We start from the raw sequence: 21,407 nt of genomic DNA, 5'->3' as shown, positions 1-21,407 counted from the left end.
TGTCAAAAGTTCTCTACTAGGTGTTTGGGAAGTGGAGGTTATGGTAGGGCTAATCTAATTTATTAAATTGGGAGTAGAAGGAGAGCAAGTCTAGTTAAAGAGTTAATGAGGCTCATAATCAAATGTCTGTAGCTGAGGAGATGCATACTGTGTAGTATAGATGGGTTGTGTCTTTGAAAATATTTTTTGATTGTAGTGATCCTCACGGATGAAAAGGAGATTGCATAGATGATATGGACAAATAGAAAAATGAAACATAATCTTACAGTGGAATGAAAGCTTTTCATCCAATATCAAATGATGATTGTAAGATAATCACTAAGAAAATTTTAACAGTGGAAGGAAGCCTTCAAGCAGAACTAAGGGGTAGGGCTGTGGGTTAACCAGAACACATTTTTACTGTATAACCTTTGTGAACTATTTGCATTTTCACTATATAAATCCATTACTTTTTCTGAATGAAAGGAAACTAAATATTTATTTCAAGAGCAGTGTAACCACATTGAAAACTTATCACTGACAAAATGTGGTCCACTGGAGAAGGGAATGGCAAACCACTTCAGCATCCTTGCCTTGAGAACTCCATGAACAGTATGAAAAGAAAAAAAGATATGATACTGAAAGATGAACTCCCCAGGTCAGTAGGTACCCAATATACTACTGGAGAAGACCAGAGAGATAGCTCCAGAAGGAATGAAGAGGCTGAGCCAAAGTGAAAACAACACCCAGCTGTGGATGTGACTGGCGATGGAAGTAAAGTCTGATGCCATAAAGAGCAATACTGCACAAGAACCTGGAATGTTAGGTCCATGAATCTAGGCAAATTGGAAGTGGTCAAACAGGAGATGGCAAGAGTGAACATTGACATTTTAGGACTCAGTGAACTAAAATGGACTGGAATGGGCGAATTTAATTCAAATGACCATTATAACTACTACTGTGGGCAAGAATCCCTTAGAAGAAATGGAGTAGCCCTCATACTCAATGAAAGAGTCCAAAATGCAGTACTTGGATGCAATCTCAAAAATGACAGAATGACCTCTGTTTGTTTCCAAGGCAAACCATTCAATATCACAGTATCCACGTTTATGCCCCAACCATTAATGCTGAAGAAGCTGAAGTTGAACGATTCTATGAAGACCTACAAGACCTTCTAGCTATAACTAACACCAGAAAAAGATGTCCTTTTCTTCACAGGATATTAAAATGCAAAAGCAGAAAATCAAAAGAGACCTGGAGTAACAGTCAAGTGTGGCCTTGGAGTATAAAATAAAGCAGGGCAAAGGCTAACAGAATTTTGCCAAGGGAACACAATGGGCATAGCAAACACCCTCTTCCAACAACACAAGAAAAGACTCTACACATGACCATCACCAGATGGTCAACACCGAAATCAGACTGATTATATTCTCTGTAGCCAAAGATGGAGAAGCTCTATATGGCCAGCAGAAATAAGAATGGGAGCTGACTGTGGCTAGATCATGAACTACTTATTTCCAAATTCAGACCTGAATTGAAGAAAGTGGGGAAAACCACTAGACCATTCAGGTATGACTTAAATAAAATTCCTATGATTATACAGTGAAAGTGATAAGGGATTAGACCTAATATACAGAGTGCCTCAAGAACTGTGGATGGAGATTTGTAACATTGTACAGGAGGCAGTGATCAAAATCATCCCCAAGAAAAACAAATGCAAAAAGGCAAAAATGGTTGTCTGAGGAGGTCTTACAAATAGCTGAGAAAAGAAGAGAAACAAAAGGCAAAGATGAAAAGGAAATATATATATCCATCTGAATGCAGAGTTCCAAAGAATAGTAAAGAGAGATTAGAAAGCCTTCCTAAGTGATCAGAGCAAAAAAATAGAGGAAAGAAATAGAATGAGAAAGACTGGTGATCTCTTCAAGAAAATTAGAGATATCAAGGGAACTTTGCATGCAAAGATGGGTGCAATAAAGGACAGAAATGGTATGGACCTAACAGAAGAAAAGATACTAAAAAGAGGTGAAAATACACAGACGAACTGTACAACAAAGATCTTCATGACCCAGATAACCAAGGTAGTGTGATCACTCACCAGACATCCTGGAATGTGAAGTCAAGTGGGCCTTAGGAAGAACCATTCTGAACAAAGCTTGTGGAAGTGATTGAATTACAGCTATTTCAAATCCTAAAAGATGATACTGTGAAAGTGCTGCATTCAATATGCCAGCAAATTTGGAAAACTCAGCAGTGGCCACAGGACTGGAAAAGGTCAGTTTTCATTCCAATCCCAAAGAAAGGCAATGCCAAAGAATGTTCAAATTACTGCACAATTGAAATCATTGCACATGCTACCAAAGTAACGCTCAAAATTCTCCAAGCCAGGCTTCAGCTGTATGTGAACCATGAATTCCCAGATGTTCAAGATGGATTTAGAAAAGTCACAGGAAACAGAGATAAAATTGCCAACATTTGTTGGATCATAGAAAAAGCAAGTGAATTCCAGAAAAGCATCGACTTCTGCTTCATTGACTACGCCAAAGCCTTTGACTCTGTGGATCACGACAAACTGGAAAATTCTTCAAGAGATGGGCATACAAGACCACCTTACCTGCCTCCTGAGAAACCTGTATGCAAGTCAAGAAGCAAAATTTAGCACCAGACATGGACCAACAGACTGGTTCAGAATAGGAAAAGGAGTACTTCGAGGCTGTATATTGTCACTCTGCTTATTTAACTTATATGCAGAGTACATCATGTGAAATGCCAGGCTGGATGAAGCACAAGCTGGAATCAGGATCGCTGGGAGAAATATCAATAACCTCATATATGCAGATGACACCACCCTTATGGCAGAAAGCGAAGAGGAACTAAGGAACTTCTTGATAGAAGTGAAAGAGGAGAGTGAAAAACCTGGCTTAACTCAACATTCAAAAAATGAAGATCTTGGCATCTGGTTCCATCACTTCATAGCAAATAGATGGGAAAACAATGGAAACAGTGACAGACTTTATTTTTCTGGGCTCCAAAATCACTGCAGATGGTGACTGAAGCCATGAGACTAAAAGACACTTGCTCCTGAGCAGGAAAGTTATGACCAACCTAGACAGCATATTAAAAAGCAGAGACATCACTTTGCCAGCAAAGGTCTGTGTAGTCAAAGCTGTGGTTTTTCCAGTAGTCATGTACGGATGTGACAGTTGACCATAAAGAAAGCTGAGCACTGAAGAATTTATGATTTTGAACTGTGGTGTTGGAGAAGACTCTTGAGAGTCCCTTGGACAGCAAGGAGATCCAACCAGTCCATCCTAAAGGAAAGCAGTCCTGAATATTCATTGTAAGGACTGATGCTAAAGCTGAAGTTCTAATACTTTGGCCACCTGATGGGAAGAACTGACTCATTAGAAGATACCCTGATGCTGGGAAAGATTGAAGGCAGGAGGAGAAGGGGACGACAGAGAATATGGCTGGATGGCATCACTGACTCGATAAACATGAGTTTGAGCAAGCTCTGGGAGCTGGTGAAAGACAGGGAAGCCTGGCGTGCTGCAGTCCATGGGGTCACAAACAGTCGGACACAACTGAGTGACAGAACAACAACAACCACGTTGGCAATACTGTATATTTAGGAACTGAATACAGTTACCCACAAAGTGTCTTGTTGGTCATAAGTGGGATGTAATCTGTCCAATAGTTATATTTCTAGCCTTAAAATCCTTCATAAGTTCTTAAAATTTTTTTCATGGGAGCGAGTTGCTTCCAGGAATACCAGCTACTATGGTTGAACTCCAAATGTGAATGAGGCCCCAGTTTTAGAAAATATAACACATTCTCATACAAAATGGTGGTTGAGATAATATCCTGAACTACATGATACTTCTGTAGGTCAGAGAAAAGGGAGCTGGAATCTAATAGAGAGAGTTATAATGACTGTGCCAACAACATGGAGGAGGCAGAGTTTAAACAAGTTCTTGAAATCCCATGTGGTGTCAGAACATGTGGGTGGAAGGAAGCTAGCCCTTGAGGGCATCAACCCCCTCTCAAGATGTGCAGTCATACAACGATGGCATGGATTCCTCTTTGGCTACATTTCAGTTGATAGATTTATTGGAGCTAAATTTGAAATTTGTTACAGGCACTTGAATGTAGGTGAAGAAATTTGCAAGGAACTATGCATATAGCTTGGGTCAGGGGAGTACTATGACCATGGTAATATTTTTTCACTGATTATATTTTCTTTGTATGCAGAAGAGCTTGGAGGAAAAGCAAGTGGCATCTAGGAGAGGAATTCTTCTCTTCATAGGAGGGATTGAGGCTTGTTTATTTTGGGGGACATCTAGAGAAGAGGGAAGGTGAGAGGTGGGGTTCCAGGCTCCTAAATTCTGCAGCAGCAATAGTTCAACTTGCTGAGTGTACTGGACTTCCACTTGACATGTCACTTTAGGAAAGCATTGTGTCCCTGAAGGTTTTAAATTCATCATCTGAGTGCAAACCCATAGGGTCTGACCTGGGCTGGAAATACAATGATGGACAGAGAGATAGATGGAAGATATGGAGGAAACATGAACACCTGGCAGGAATTTGTGACTGACTGGACATATCTACAGGGGGAGGAACTATAAAATATGGCTCCAAAGATTTGTGCCATGGTCATTTGGGGACTATCTTTTCTGTACAGAACTTCTGTGACTGTAGAACATCTAGCATAAATGACCCAGGAACCTGAGAACCTGAAGTGAAACCTGGAAGAAGCTAGTGGGTGAAAGATGTAAGTTGGAAATCTTAAATAGAGAAGGTTGTAAAGACATGGGAAATAGTTTTCAGAGACTGTGAATGAGAAGATAATAATTACAGCAATTGCAATACTTAGAGAATATATATGCTCTGCGTTAGAAATGGCTTATTCTATTTGATCAAGGGCACTTTGGGATTTGCATATTATAATCTTGATTTTATAGCTCAGAAACTGTGACACATAAATGTACAAAATAATGTCCCAAATTGTAGGTCCACTGAGTCCTTGTCCTAGGATTCAGACCTACTAATCTGCCTCCAGAGCATGTATTCTCTCAGAAGGTGGGGGCAAGATTTTAAGATGACACATGATAAATTGGCCAAAAAAAAAAAAAAAAAAAAATCAAGAACTTGGGCAGTGAAGCAGAAGGCAATGAAGGCATTTGGAAACATTCATAGCAGGGCTGTTGACTATGATAAGAAACTGAACACAACCTAAGTGTTTATCAGTTAAGGACTGGCAAAATAAAATATGGTTCATACCATCAATGGAGTACTATGCAGTAATAATTAAAAGATGTGGTCTGTCTGTATTATTGAGCTATGAGTGTAACAGCAAGTGACAAAACATCTACTTTTGTATGATCTGTATGTAAATTATATGAGACATGGTCTGTTTAACCTAAAAATGTACATCAGAAGATCTTTAAAATATTGAAAATGACTAACTCATTATTAGAGTGATGGATAGAGGAATTTGGATGCCTTTTACTTTCTTTTTTCTTTCTTGCATGAATTTTCATGAATTTTCTAAAATCACTACAAATTAGCTGAGTAATAAAAGATAAACAATAGGTTATTTTCACTTTAAAGCAGAAGTAAGAATTGTCACATTCATAGATGTTGCAGGGGACACTAAGGAACACAAAGACTGAAAGGAAAAATTAAGTTTGGTTTCACTTCAAATACTGTTTGGGACCAGACAGCCAGTCATTTTCTCTAGCTCTACTTCTTTTTCTATGAAAAATAGCAATAAAATTGAAAATACATTCCTTTGCATAGGAAAACCAGAATACAAATCATCCTGGTTCTTTGAAAAGGACACTTGTGATGAAATTCATGAGTCAGAGACTATAACCTCCCCCATTCAGACAATTAAGTGTTCCCATTCAGATAATTCAGTTTTGCATGCTGAACCTTCTCTCTGTTTTCTCTCTTTCTCTCTCTCTCTCTGTATGTATGTTAATTTGTTCTGTTTTGGTCACAGTTCATATAAACACAGAATTGTCTATCACCTTGTTATCTTCAAATATGTCTTTCTGCCTCAAAATCCACTTTGCCAGCTCTGTTTATGAAAATAAACTCATGTACACAGAGACTTTACACATTTAATTTCTGAATCAAATGCTATTTTGTGCTTAGATTCCTATTTAAGTTAGAGCTTAGATCTCTATACAACTCAGGGATCAACACTATCAGAGAAAAATCTCATTCAACTCTGATGTGAGTCAGATGATTTATAGAAAATAAAGTGTAAAACCAAATATCATATGATATTGCTTCTATGTGAAATCTAAAAAAAAAAAAGGATACAAGTGAAATTATTTACAAAGGAGAAATAGAGTCACAGATGTAGAAAACAAACTTATGGTTACTAGAGAGAAAAGGGGAGAAGGGATGAATTGGGAGATTGACATATATATATATATATACCACTATGTCCAAAATAGATAACTAGTAAGGACCTACTTTATAGTGCAGAGAACTCTACTCAATACGCCATAATGACCTATATGGGAATAGAATCTAAGAAAGAGCAGATACATGTATCTGTACAACTGAATCACTGTGCTATACACATGAAACTAACACATTTTAAATCAACTATATTCCAATAAAATATAAAAAAAATTCCAGTATCAACCAAATTGAAAAAAAAAGTGTGGGCTCCTTTAGCTATATATGCCTTCAACCCCTATACCAGCACTTCAAAAATTTTTTTACAGCAATTGGAAATTAGATGAAAACCCTTAACATTTCAAGAAAGTGTCATCATTGCAAGCTAAGACCGAATGACTTATTAACAGCATTTTTAGAGACTGATGAATGCTCTCAATTTTGCTTTTCTTGTTATTGTGTTTTTATCTTAAAAGCTATACTGATGTTGTGAAGTAATTAGACTCTAACTAAAAAAAAAAAAAAAAATAAGCTATGTTATTAGCCCAACTGAATTAAATTCCTTCATGACTAGCTTTTGCGGAAACATATTCAAAGAAAGCTGACTTAGTAACCAGCTTTCCAGATTCAGAAGGGGTGGTAATTTGTCATCACCATCATTGGGAGAGGTAATTTGTCTCAGGATGGAAAATATTTTTTTAGTCTGATTTTTTTTAGGCCAAAAATGTAGGATTTTTAGTAGAGCTCAGAGTCATCACTTGTTTGGGACTATAGGAAGAAAGTTCATCTAACAGGTCCATAGACCTACTTGATAACCTTCTACTATATTTAATCCATATTTTACATCATATAACTTTGCCACTGTTCATAAATGAACTGTGTTGTAGCTACCTGAAGAGCACACTGTCTTGTTCTTTTATATAACCTCATTTCCGGGGTTTTTTCTCTTCTATTAGGCTTGATGAGCTTTTAGGACTTATTAACAGAACTAGTAGGAATGGCAGGTAGGATGACAAGCTTGAATAAGTCATTCAACAATTTTGCTAGCATCACTGACACCATGAAGAGAGTGATGTCACTCAGTCATGTCCAACTCTTTGAGACCCCATGGACTGTAGTCTACCAGGTTCCACCATCCGTGGGATTTTCCAGGCAAGAATACTGGAGTGGGTTGCCATTTCCTTCTCTAGGAGATCTTCCTGACCCAGGGATTGAACCTGGGTCTGTCGCATTGTAGGCAGATGCTTTACCCTCTGAGCCACCAGGGAAGTCCGCATCACTGACACCATGAAGAAAGGTCCCCATTTATACTCACACATTTTTCTTTCATATTTTTGGTGCTCAAGTATTTTAAAGTTGGCTATTCTTGAGCATATTTGGAATACCACAGAAAAAGAGCATGGTGTATCTATTGCTGACTCTTGTTTAAGCTGGGCATGAAAGGGAAGAGAGACTAATCCAGCCTTTGAACATGCTATCCTTTTTAAAGGACTTTCATGGAATTTGGTCTTGGAATTGAGCTTGAAGAACCAAATGGCCGTACTGAACATAATCTCTCCATGAAGTTATCCTGCTAACCTGTGGTCTGTGTTTGCTGGATATGATGTTTCAGGTAAGAGGCTTCATGTCCCAGGGCTCCTTCATCTAACTCTGTGACCTTGCTTTTCTTGGCTTCGGTAATCAAACTCTTTCTTGAGCGAGGTGATGGTAGTCAGAGACTACTCTCCTTCTCGGCCAAAGGCTGTACTGCTGCGTCCTCCTTGTTCTGCTGACATCTACCCTTTCTGTTCCTTTCTACCTGTACAAATACACACTTGCATACATACACTTAGAGTCACATGTCCCATCAACATTTGATGGAAAATTTTTTTTAATCACATTATGATGTTTCTTAGCTAATTTTAGGGTCTACAACATTTTAAGTCATGTCTAATACTTTCTGAGTTGTTGTCCAGCAACCACATTAAGGAGAATATTATCATTTTTTGACAGGCGCTATGAACCACTCCTGGATATAAATGCTTCATATATACCATCTTATTTAATTCCTATGTTGGCCCTGAACATTAGATGTCACTGACTCTATCTTGTACAGGTAGTTCAGAAAGGCGTTTGTCCCAGAGTCATAGGTAAGACTGGTAGACTAAGACTGCTTCCAAAGCCTTGATCATTTGCATTTGCTAGCAATATAGCCTATCTCCACGTCGTTTTTTAAACTTTGAAGAAAGAATTCTTTAAGGGAGCAGATGTTGTCAAGAAAGAATGTATGACTAGTAACCTCTGCCATGCTCTCCCTCTGACCCATCACTCCCTAGACCTTCCTCCGTCAGCCTCTACTTTCCCATCTCTCAATCTTTCTCCTTTCTTTCCTCCTGCCCCACAAACATCCTTCCCTTCCTTCATCCAGCTACCTTCCTTCCATCACTCCCTTTTTTCCTTCCTTCCTTTCCATCTTCTCTCCTTCCTTCCCTCCTCCAGTGCTCCACCCCTCCTCTAGTGCTCCATCTATCTCTCCATTTCTTCATCCAATACACATATAATTTACAGGGAAATTAAAATGTTCCAGGAAGTGTGCTCTTTCTATCACATGGATAAACTTAATTATCACAACAGCTTTTGCTGTAATATGTGTTTGGAAATTGACCTTCAAAGAGATTAGGTAACAAGCCCAAAGCCATTTAGTGCATAAATGTTGAAGCCAGAATTTGAGTCTCAGCAATCTGTCTCTTGATCATCAATCTGAGCACTATGCTATACTTCACAAAAGGTTTCATTTCACTAGGTATAAATAATTAAATTATTTATAAATAAATAAATTAAAACTACCAGGTATTATTTAAAGTACAGTTTTTGATACTGGCAATCATGCAGTGATTCAGAAATCCTTCAGTTATGGAGAATGCAGCTTGCACATTTTTGCAAAATTTTGCAGCTTACATATTTTTGGAAAAATTTTATATTATTTCAAGAACACGTTAAAACTCCATATGGCTTGGCCCAGTCTTTCTTTTAGGAATTTATCCTGACAAACCAGTAAAAAAAATAATAGTAGCCATAAAGGTCTGTCTGTTGAAACACTATTTTGAGCAGGAAAAACAAGGGAAGGTAATGCAAATGTTTAACAATGAGGTAAATCATTAAACGAAATATTGTAAATCCAAATCTTTAAATGCATTATGCTCGTTAAAATAATATAGTTTTAAACTTTGGGCTGAATATTCATTGGAAGAATTGATGCTGAAGCTGAAGCTCCAATACTTTGGCCACCTGATGAGAAGAGCCAACTCCTTGGAAAAGATCCTGATGCTGGAAAGGATTGAATGCAAAAGGAGAAGGGGGCCGCAGTGTTTAAATAGCATTGTAGACTCAGTGGACATGAATTTGAGCAAGCTCCAGGAGATAGTGGAGGACAGAGGAGCCTGGCGTGTATGAAGTAGCCAAGAATTGGACATGACTTAGAGACTGAACAAAAACAAAACTTTTGTCTGTGATATATAGCATACTTACTGGAAAGTCCATGAAACAGTACAATTTAATAAATTACTGTTAAGAAAATGTTTATGCATATTCATATGCAGATTATGAAATGGCCAGTAATGTAAAGGTCCCCACTTTCCTGATCACTGCTCCTTCTGAGCTTCCACTTGCTGTCTAAGGATGCAACCCTAAGCAAGGTAGGTTAAGTGTACTTGTTACTGAGCCCTAATAAATGGATTCCAGTCTGTAGGTATTCTATTCTGTCTGGCTTTTTTTTCACTCACTGTGTTTATCCATTTTACTGATGATGCAATACAGATTAATTCCAAGTTTCAAGTTGTTAAAAACAAAACAATGGTACCCTGAATATTCATATATTCATGAACTTCTATCCTGGTGCACCTAAGCACACAATTTTCTATCTGTGTTGCTACTTATATTTATGGCATTACTCGCTCATAGGGCCTATATATCTTCAACTACACGTTCTACTGACAATCTATTTTCCAAAATGAGGGCAACAATTTATTCTCTTAACAGCAGGATTTGAGAGCTTCTATTGCGTCATTCTCTCACCAATCTGCATGTGGTTATTGCAGATCTATTTAAATCTTTTGGCTTCTTAGATTGCCTTTCTTTTCCTTATTAGTTTATACATGTTCTTTATATATTCTCTTGACAAGTTGTTTTGGCTCTGTATGTTGAAACATTTTCTCTCACATGTGACTTGCCTTTTCACTCTCTTAATAGAGATTTTGAATTAACCACAGTTGTTCATGTTAACATAGAACAATTTATCAATTTTTTTTTAATCTTAAAAAATTTTCCCTCCCTCATTGTCAAAAATATAATTTCTTGTTTTCTAAAATCCATCTTTTTTTTGTTTTTGTTTTGCTTTATCATTTAGGACTATGATCCAAATTGAGTTGATTTTTAAGAAAAATGTGAGGTAGGGGTTCCAAATAATTTTTCCTATGTTGTCCCATGACATCCTTTAAAAAGATACTTCTTTACTACCTTAGAGTGTGTTTTATAAATTAAGTGTGTTTTCAATTTTGCATCATTGTTCTATTAATCTGTATTAACCTTAAACAAATACTACCCTTAACTCTACTCCAAACCCAATTATTAAACCTAGTCCTAACTTTGACTCTAATCCAAATCTCAACACTAATCCTTACCATTAACCTAGTATTAGTTCTAGTCCTAACTCCAACACTAAAACTAGTGCTAACTCTAAGACTATCAAAATAATAACCCTATTAAAATAAAATCTGACATGAATCCAAATTCAGTTCAGTTGCTCACTCATGTCCGACTCTTTGTGACCCCATGAATTGCAGCACGCCAGGCCACCCTGTCTATCATAAACTCCCAGAGTTTACTCAAACTCATGTCCATCGAGTCAGTGATGCCATCCAGCCATCTCATCCTCTGTCGTCCCCTTCTCCTCCTGCCTCTAATCCCTTTCAGCATCAGGGTCTTTTCCAATGAGTCAACTCTTCACATGAGGTGGCCAAAATATTGGAGTTTCAGCTTCAGCATCAGTCCTTCCAATGAACACTCAGGACTGATCTAAAGAGATTGGACTGGTTGGATCTCCTTGCAGTCCAAGGGACTCTCAAGAGTCTTCTCCAACACCATAGTTCAAAAGCATCAATTCTTCAGTGCTCAGCTTTCTTCACTGTCCAACTCTCACATCCATACATGACCACTGGAAAAACCACAGCCTTGACTAGATGGACCTTTTTTGGCAAAGTAATGTCTCTGCTTTTTAATATGCTATCTAGGTTGGTCATAACTTTCCTTCCAAGGAGTAAGTGTCTTTTAATATCATGGCTGCAGTCCCCATCTGCAGTGATTTTGGAGCACAAAAAATAAAGTCTGACACTGTTTCCCCATCTATCTGCCATGAAGTGATGGGACCAGATGCCATGATCTTAGTTTTCTGAATCCAAATTATACCTAATCCAAATAGTAATCCTATATCTGAAGGCTAACCCTTAACTTAAAGATAAGCATAGAGCTATTCTTAATTTCTGGCCTAAACCTAACACTTATCTTAACCTTAACTCTAACCACAAACTTGACCTCACCATTTTAAATTACAGAAATTTTCCTTGTGGCACAGAATATGGTCAGTTTTTATATACGTTCCATGTATATTAAAAGGAATATGGACTTGGCAGTTTTTGTGTGCGATGCTCAAGTTCATAAAACAAATTGTTCAAGTCTCCCCTGTTAATCGTATTGATATTTATCTGCTTTAGCTATCTGAGAAAGATGTGTTAAAATTGCCTATGCATGACGTTTAGTTATGCAGCATTCATCTGTCCTATTTTTGGTAAAAATTTGTGTACTCAACTCTCTATAATTTTCAGCCAATGTTTGTGTGTTTCTGTATACGCATGTCTGTATGTGAGTGTATGTGTATTTGTGTCTATGTTTGGACACAGGGAAGTGTAGTAGTGGAAGGAAGAATTTTTCATTTTCTTGAAACTATTACAGACATCCTGGAATGTGAAGTCAAGTGGGCCTTAGAAAGCATCACTACAAACAAAGCTAGTGGAGGTGATGGAATTCCAGTTGAGCTATTTCAAATCCTAAAAGATGATGCTGTGAAAGTGCTGCATTCAATATGCCAGCAAATTTGGAAAACTCAGCAGTGGCCATAGGAATGGAAAAGGTCAGTTTTCATTCTAATCCCAAAGAAAGGCAATGCCAAAAAATGCTCAAACTACTGCACTATTGCACTCATCTCACACACTAGTAAAGTAATGCTCAAAATTTTCCAAGCCAGGTTTCAGCAATACGTGAACCGTGAACTTCCAGATGTTCAAGCTGGTTTTAGAAAAGGCAGAGGAACCAGAGATCAAATTGCCAACATCCGCTGGATCATCAAAAAAGCAAGAGAGTTCCAGAAAAACATTTACTTCTGCTTTATTGACTATGCCAAAGTCTGACTGTGTGGATCACAAAAAACTGTGGAAAATTCTGGAAGAAATGGGAATACCAGACCACCTGGCCTGCCTCTTGAGAAACTTATATGCAAGTCAGGAAGCAACAGTTAGAACTGGACATGGAACAACAGACTGGTTCCAAATCGGAAAAGGAGTACATCAAGGCTGTATATTGTCAGCCTGCTTATTTAACTTATATGCAGAGTACATCATGAGAAATGCTGGGCTGGAGGAAGCACAAACTGGAATCAAGATTGCCGGGAGAAATATCAATAACCTCAGATATGCAGATGACACCACCCTTATGGCAAAAAGTGAAGAGGAACTAAAGAGCCTCTTGATGAAAGTGAAAGAGGAGAGTGAAAACATTGGCTTAAAGCTCAACATTCAGAAAACTAAGATCATGGCATCCGGTCTCATCACTTCATGGGAAATAGATGGGGAAAGAGTGGAAACAGTGTCAGACTTTATTTTCTTGGGCTCCAAAATCACTGCAGATGGTGATTACAGCCATGAAATTAAAAAACTCTTACTCCTTGGAAGGAAAGTTATGACCAAACTAGATAGCATATTAACAGGCAGAGACATTACTTTGCCAACAAAGGTCCATCTAGTCAAGGCTATGGTTTTTCCAGTGGTCATGTATGGATGTGAGAGTTGGACTGTGAGGAAAGCTGAGCACTGAAAAATTGATGCTTTTGAACTATGGTGTTGGAGAAGACTCTTGAGAGTCCCTTGGACTGCAAGGAGATCCACCCAGTCCATCCTAAAGGAGATCAGTCCTGGGTGTTCATCAGAAGGACTGATGCTGAAACTGAAACTCCAATAGTTTGGCCACCTCATGTGAAGAGTTGACCCCTTGGAAAAGACCCTGATGCTGGGAGGGATTGGGGGCAGGAGGAGAAAGGGACGACAGAGGATGAGATGGCTGGATGGCATCACTGACTCAATGGACATGAGTTTGAGTAAACTCTGGGAGTTGGTGATGGACAGGGATGCCCGGCGTGCTGTGACTCATAGGGTCACAAAGAGTCGGACATGACTGAGCAACTAAACTGAACTGAACTGATTATCCACCATATGAAGAAGCATGACTTAGCTAAATGAATAATGCAATCACATGGAACAAAGCTGAGGTTATCCGTCTTAAAGGTTCATCAACAGACAAATGGATAAGGATGTGATATATATATACATTATACATACAACATATATACATTATATGTGCATGCATATATATACACACACACACACACACACACACATATATATATATATATATATATATATATATATATATATATACACAATGGAATATTATTCAGACATTGAAAAGAATGACATAATGCCAGTTGCAGCCACATGGATAGATCTAGAGATTATCATGCTAAGTGAAGTAAATCAGAAAGACAATGATGTGTTATCAGTTATATGTAGAATCTAAAATGTGACACAAATGAATATACCAATGAAACAGACACAGACTCATAGACATAGAGAATAGACTCATGGTTGCCAAGGGGGAGGGAGTTGGAGGAGGAAATGATTGAGAATTTGAGATTAGCAGATGCAAATTAGTATAAACAAGATGGATAAACAACAAGGTCCTATTATATAGCACAGGGAACTATACTAAATATTCTGTGATAAACCATAAATGGAAAAGAATATGCAAAGTCACTTTGCTGTACAGCAGAAATTAACACAATAATGTAAATCAAATATGCCTCAATAAAAAATTTTTAAAAAGCTGGTTGTCTATGAACACCCATCCACAAAGCAAATGCCAAACAGTCAGAGAACTCAACAAATATGAGCCAAATTGTCTTCCTGGCTCATGGCTTAGTGCATATGCATCAGAAAGCACAAGTGACATCAGCCCAAAATTGTAATCAAACCAGTTATAAGCAATAAATATTGCTGTCTTTAGTTTCAGAATTTGGGGATGGTTTGTGATGCAGCATTAGCTAACTCATACAATGTTCATATCCTAACAAGGCTTCCTAGTATTTTAAAATAGAATTCACATATTTCATAGATGCCTAGTTATTGTTATTTCTATTGTTAAGTCATGTCCAACTCTTTGTGACCACATGGACTGCAGGATGCCAGGCTTCCCTGTCCTTCACAATTTCAAAGACAATTGTGTTTTGAACACAATTTCAAATCTCAGCTTTCACTGATGTCCAATTCTGATGATACATGTGTTTTCTGGAGATGAATTTCTCCCTTTTAAACTCAGCAAATACTCCCAGAAATCAGGAGCCATGTGCCTTATTTTGTAGTAGTAATATTTTTAAGTATGTATTCATAAAAATACTAAGAAAAAGAAACTCAGTTGAATATTTAATGTCACTTCTAACAATTGTTTCCATTTCTTGGAAAAACTCCTAGCATAATAAATGAAGCAAACATTTCCATCATAAGTACGTTTATTATTTCCACATGGTGTGTGTATAAGTAGTATGTGCAATTAGGTTTGCTTTCAAATTAAAAATGTTTTAAATCTCGCACAAAGAGTCATTTCTGTTTCATCAGGGGGTCCTGCCAGCCAGGATTTTCTCACGGTAACTGGGAGACTCAAAGTAACTCTACCAGTGTGCTCCTTGGAGAATAAAGGTCGTATTTTTGGTCTTTCACATCTTCTTTTATTTTTCTAAAGCCAGGGAAGAATGTGTTTGTGTCAGATTCAGTGGGTTTCTTTGCCCATCCATTTTCCTTTCTATTTTCTAAGGTGCCTTAGTACTTGCAGGGCACTTCTCCTGTCCCTGGACTGTTTACCCACCTAGAACTGACTTGTGCAAGGTGCATCAGTGGGCCATCACATGATAAATGACACTGTCTCATGTCTCTGCACCCCCATGAACAGGCACAGCTAAGGATCATCACTCTGTAGCTACACTCTCAAGTTCAGGAACACTAGCTTCAAATTACACAAGCAGAGCAGTCATTCAAGCACTTGCTTTGTGACCATGGAGTTACTCAACTTAATTTTTTAAAAATCTGTGAAAGAAGGTAATAATGCCGGCATTTCAAGACTATTCTAAAATTTTTTTTAAATATTTTCTAAACCTAATAAAAAGTCATTGTTTTTATTAGCAATGGTGTTAATATGTCGACTCTTTGTGACCCCACCAGGCTCCTCTGTCCATGGAATTATCCAGGCAAGAATACTGAAGTGAGTAGCTATTCCATTCTCCAAGGGATCTTCCTGACCCAGGGATCGAACCCAGGTCTCCTGCATTGCAGGCAGATTCTTTACCATCTGAGCAACATGGGAAACCCAGTGTTAATATAAGGAGGTTATTTTTTAAAAGTAAAATATGAAAAAAATATAAATTGCCTAAGCCACCCTTTGAAATCTGTTACTTTGCAAGTTGGCTAATGCTGCAGCTAAAGAAAAAAAAGTGCATTGTAGAAGTAACAATACACCCGAGTTTCTGGAATAAATTTACCATGGAGAAACTGCCTTTTAACATCTTCGCCAAATTCTCGCTAGAGATGCCCATTCTCCTAATTTCTTTTCACCTTCTATTTATTCTGCAGACGTATGCTTCCATTGCTTCACTTAAACTGCAAACATTATGTCACCCAAATTGCCAACCCTAAACAGATGTGTTCTATTTTTGTACCTGAACTCTCTATGTTGAACAGTGGACCACTGCTATTTTTTTTTTCACATTTTTAACCACTGGACCACCAGGAAAATAACAATTTTAACTATTCTTAAGTGTTCGTTTCATGGGAAATAGATGGGGAAACAATGAAAACAGTGTCAGACTTTTTTTTTTTGGTGGTGGGGGGCTCCAAAATCACTGCAGATGGTGATTGCAGCCATGAAATTAAAAGATGCTTACTCCTTGGAAGGAAAGTTGTGACCAACCTAGATAGCATATTGAAAAGCAGAGACATTACTTTGCCAAAAAAGGTCCATCTAGTCAAGGCTGTGGTTTTTCCAGTGGTCATGTATGGATGTGAGAGTTGGACTATAAAGAAAGCTGAGCACTGAAAAATTGATGCTTTTGAACTATGGTGTTGGAGAAGACTCTTGAGAGTCCCTTGGACTGCAAGGAGATCCACCCAGTCGAATCTAAAGGAGATCAGTCCTGGGTGTTCATTGGAAGGACTGATGTTGAAACTGAAACTCCAATAGTTTGGCCACCTCATGCGAAGAGTTGACTCATTGGAAAAAAAACCCTGATGCTGGGAGGGATTGGGGGCAGGAGGAGGAGGGGACGACAGAGGATGAGATGGCTGGATGGCATCACCGACTCGATGGACATGGGTTTGGGTAAACTCCAGGAGTTGGTGATGGACAGGGAGGCCTGGAGTGCTGCGATTCATGGGGTCTCAAAGAGTTGGACATGACTGAGCGACTGAACTGAACTGAAGTGTTCGGTTTAGTGATATTACGTTGCATTGTTATGCAACCATCACCACTATATATCTCTGGAATTTTTCATCTTGTAAAGCTGAAACTCTGTACTTAGTAAATAATAACTTCTCTTTTGTCTCTCTATAAAGTGGCTGGCAACTACCGTTTTACTTCATGTCTGTATGAATTTGACTATTCTTGGTACCTCATGTAACTGGAATCACGCAGTATCTGTGATTAGATAGTTTTACTTAGTGTAATGTCTTCAAGGTTCAGCTGTGTTGCAACATATGTCAGAATATGTTGCATATGTCAGAATATGCAACATATGTCTCATTCCTTTTAAAGACTAAATAGCTTTCCATTGTATGTATATATCACATTTGATTTATCTGTTGAAGACACGAGTTCTTTCTACATTTTGGCTAGTATGAATAAGGCTACTATAAACATGGGGGTCTGCTAACATCTGTTTGTTGTTCAGTCGATCAGTTGTGTCCAACTCTTTGTGACCCCCATGGATTGCAGCATGCCATTGCCTCCCTGTCATTCACCATCTCCTCAGTTTTTTTTTTTTTTTTAAGTTCAGTTCAGTCTCTTAGTCATGCCCAACTCTTTGAGACCCTAGGGACTGAAGCACGGCAGGCCTTCCTGTCCATCACCAATTCCCAGAGCTTGCTCAAACTCATGTCCATCAAGTCAGTGATGCCATCCAACCATCTTGCCCTTGGTTGCCCCCTTCTCCTCCTACCTTCAATTCTACCCAACATTGGGGTCTTTTGAATGAGTTGGCTCTTCGCATCAGGTGGCCAAAGTATTGGAGCTTCAGCATCAGTCCTAATGAATATTCAGAATTTCCTTTAAGATTGACTGGTTTGAACTCCTTGCTGTCCAACAGACTCTCAAGAGTCTTCTCCAACACCACAGTTCAAAAGCATCAGTTCTTCTGTGCTCGGCCTTCTTTATGATCCAACTCTCACATCCACATATAACTACTGGAAAAGCCACAGCTTTGACTATATGGACCTTTGTTGGCAGAGTGATGTCTCTGTTTTTAAATATACTATCTAAGTTTGTCATAGCTTTTCTTCCAAGGAGCAAACATCTTGTAATTTCATGGCTACAATCACCATCCATAGTGATTTTTGGAGCCCAACAAAGTAAAATCTGTACATGTTTCCATTGTTTTCCCATCTATTTGCCAGGAGGTGATGGGACTGGATGCCATGATCTCAGGGGTTTTTTTTTGTTTTTTTTGTTTTTTTTTTTAAAAAAACCACTACAATGTTGTAAAGTAATTAGCCTCCAACTAATAAAAATAAATGGAAAAAAAATGATCTCTGTTTCTTAAATGTTGAGTTTTAAGCCAGCTTTTTCACTCTCCTCTTTCACTTTCATCAAGAGTCTCTTTAGATCCTCTTTGCTTTCTGCCATAAGGGTGGTGGCATCTGCGTATCTGAGGTTACCGATATTTCTCCTGGCAATCTTGATCCCAGCTTGTGCTTCATCCAGCCCAGCATTTCAAATGATGTACTCTGCATATAAGTTAAATAAGCAGGGTGACAATATAAAAGCTCAATGTACTCCCATCTCAATTTGGAACCAGTCTGTTGTTCCATGCCCAGTTCCAACTGTTGCTTCTTGACCTGCATACAGATTTCTCAGGATGAAGGTAAGGTGGTCTGGTAATTCCAACTCTTTAAGAATTTTCCACAGTGGTTTTGTGATCCACACAGTCAAAGGCTTTAGCATAGTAAATGACACAGGAGTAGATGCTTTTCTGGAATTCTCTTGCTTTTTTTCTGATCCAGTAGATGTTGGCAATTTGATCTCTGATTCCTCTGCCTTTTCTAAATCCAGCTTGAACATCTGGAAGGTCTTGACTCACATACTGTTGAGGCCTTGAGAATTTTGAGCATTACTTTGGTAGCATGCGAGATGAATGCAACTGTGCCATAGTTTGAACATTCTTTGACATTGCCTCTTTTGGGGATTTAAACGAAAACTGCTCTTTTCCAGTTCTGTGGCCACTGCTGTGCTTTCCAAATTTGCTAACTTATTGAGTGCAGCACTTTAACAACATCAGCGTCTTTTAATTGCATGGCTGCATTCACCAACTGCAGTGATTTTGGAAACCAAGAAAATAAAGTCTCGTGTTGTTTCCATTGTTTCCCCATCTATTTGCCATGAGATGCCATAATCTTTGTTTTTCAAATGCTGAGTCTTATTCCAGCTTTTTTACTCTCCTCTTTCACCCTCATCAAGAGGCTCTGTTTCACTTCCTGCTTATAATTCCTCCAAGTACATACTTAGTAGTGGAATTGCAGGATCATATGATAAGTCTATTTTCAATTTTTTGAGGAACTGCAAAACAGTTTTTAATAGCAGCTACATCCTTGTACACTCCCATCAGAAGTATTCAAGTATTTAAATTTATCTGCATCCTTGCCAACTCTTGTTATTTTTTTTAAACGATAGTCATCCTAATGGGTGTGAAGTATTATCTCATTGTGGTTTTTCATTTCCCTAGTGATTAGTGATATTAGGCATATTTTCATGCAACTGTTTGACATTTGTGTGTTTTCTTTGGAGAAATGTCTATCCTTCCCTTTTTAAACTGAGTTATTTATTTTGTTGTTGTTGCTGCTGTTGAGTGGTAGGAGTTCTTTATGTATTTTGAATATTAAACCCTTATAAGATATATGATTTGTAAATATTTTCTTTCATTCTGTTGGGTTGCCTTTTTACTCTGTTGATAATTTATTTTGATACACAAAACTTTAAGTTTGGTACAGTCTAATTTATCTATTTTTATTTTTGTTGTAATACCAAGAGTGTGAGTGTGTTAGGCACTCAGTCATGTCCCACTCTTTGAGACCCCGTGCCTGCCAGACTCCTCTGTCCTTGGAATTTTCCAGGCAAGAATACTAGATTAGGTAGCCATTCCCTTCTCCTGGGGATTTTCCCAGTCCACAGATCAAACCCCAGTCTCCTGCACTGCAGGCAGATTCTTTACCACTGGGCCACCAGGGAAATCATTGTCAAATCCAGCGTCATCAAGCTCTCCCTCTGTTTCTTTCAAAGTGTCCTACATTTTAGTTGTTATATTTAGATCTTTGATCCTTTTTGAGTTTTTTTTTGTATATGGATCCAGAATGTTTTGTTGAAAAGACTGTTTTCATTGAATGATCCTGATATTTTTGGTGAAAAACATCTACTTCTGCTGCATTAACTATGCTAAAGCCTTTGACTGTGGGGTTCACAACAAACTTGAAAACTTCTTAAAGAGATGGGAATACCAGGCCACCTGATCTACATCCTGAGAAATCTGTATGCAGGTCAAGAAGCAACAGTTAGAACCAGACATGGAACAGCAGACTGGTTCCAAATTGAGAAAGGAGTATGTCAAGTCCCCCTGCTTATTTAGCTTATATGCAGAGTATGCCACTCGACCATGTATGTGAGACATTCTTTCTGGAATTTTCATTTTATGATATATCATTAATTATATCTGTTTAAGCCAATACCACACTCTTTTGGTTACTAGAGCTTTGAAATAAGTTTTGAAATCAAAAGTTTTGAGATTTCTAGGTTTGTTGCTGATTTTCAAAAGTTGTGGCTAGTCTTGGTCCCATGAGATTCCATATGAATTTTAGGATAGACGTTTCTATTTCTGCAAAAAATCATTGAGATTTTGATAGAGATTCCACTGAATCTATAAATTGTTTCACATAGTATTGTTGTCTAAACAATATTGTTTTCCATGCCATGTACATATGATGTCTTTCCACTTATTGGCATCTTTAAAAATTTTTAAACTAAAGTTTTGTAATTTTTAACATATAAGTCTTTGCCTCCTTTGTTAAATTTATTTCTAAGAACTTTAATTTGTTTATGCCATTGCAAGTGGAATTATCTCCTAAATTACCTTTTCAGATTGCTCATTGTTAGCAAAAAATGAACACTTTTTAAACAATCACATACTGATGTGCATGTGTGCTCACTCTTGTCCAACTCTTTGCAACCCCATGGACTGTAACCTGGCAAGTTTCTCTGTCCATGGGATTTTCCAGGCAAGAATACTGGAATGGCTTGCTATTTCCTTCTCCAGGGGATCTTTCCGACCCTGGGATTGAACCCACATCTCCTGCATTGGCAGGCAGTTTCTTTTTTTTTTTTTTTTTGGACAACAGAGCCACCTG

The sequence above is a fragment of the Cervus elaphus genome, chromosome 23, assembly GCF_910594005.1.
Source record: "Cervus elaphus chromosome 23, mCerEla1.1, whole genome shotgun sequence".
NCBI lineage: Eukaryota > Metazoa > Chordata > Mammalia > Artiodactyla > Cervidae > Cervus > Cervus elaphus.
The sequence above is the reverse complement of the archived record's forward strand: the minus strand, read 5'-3'. Positions refer to the sequence as shown.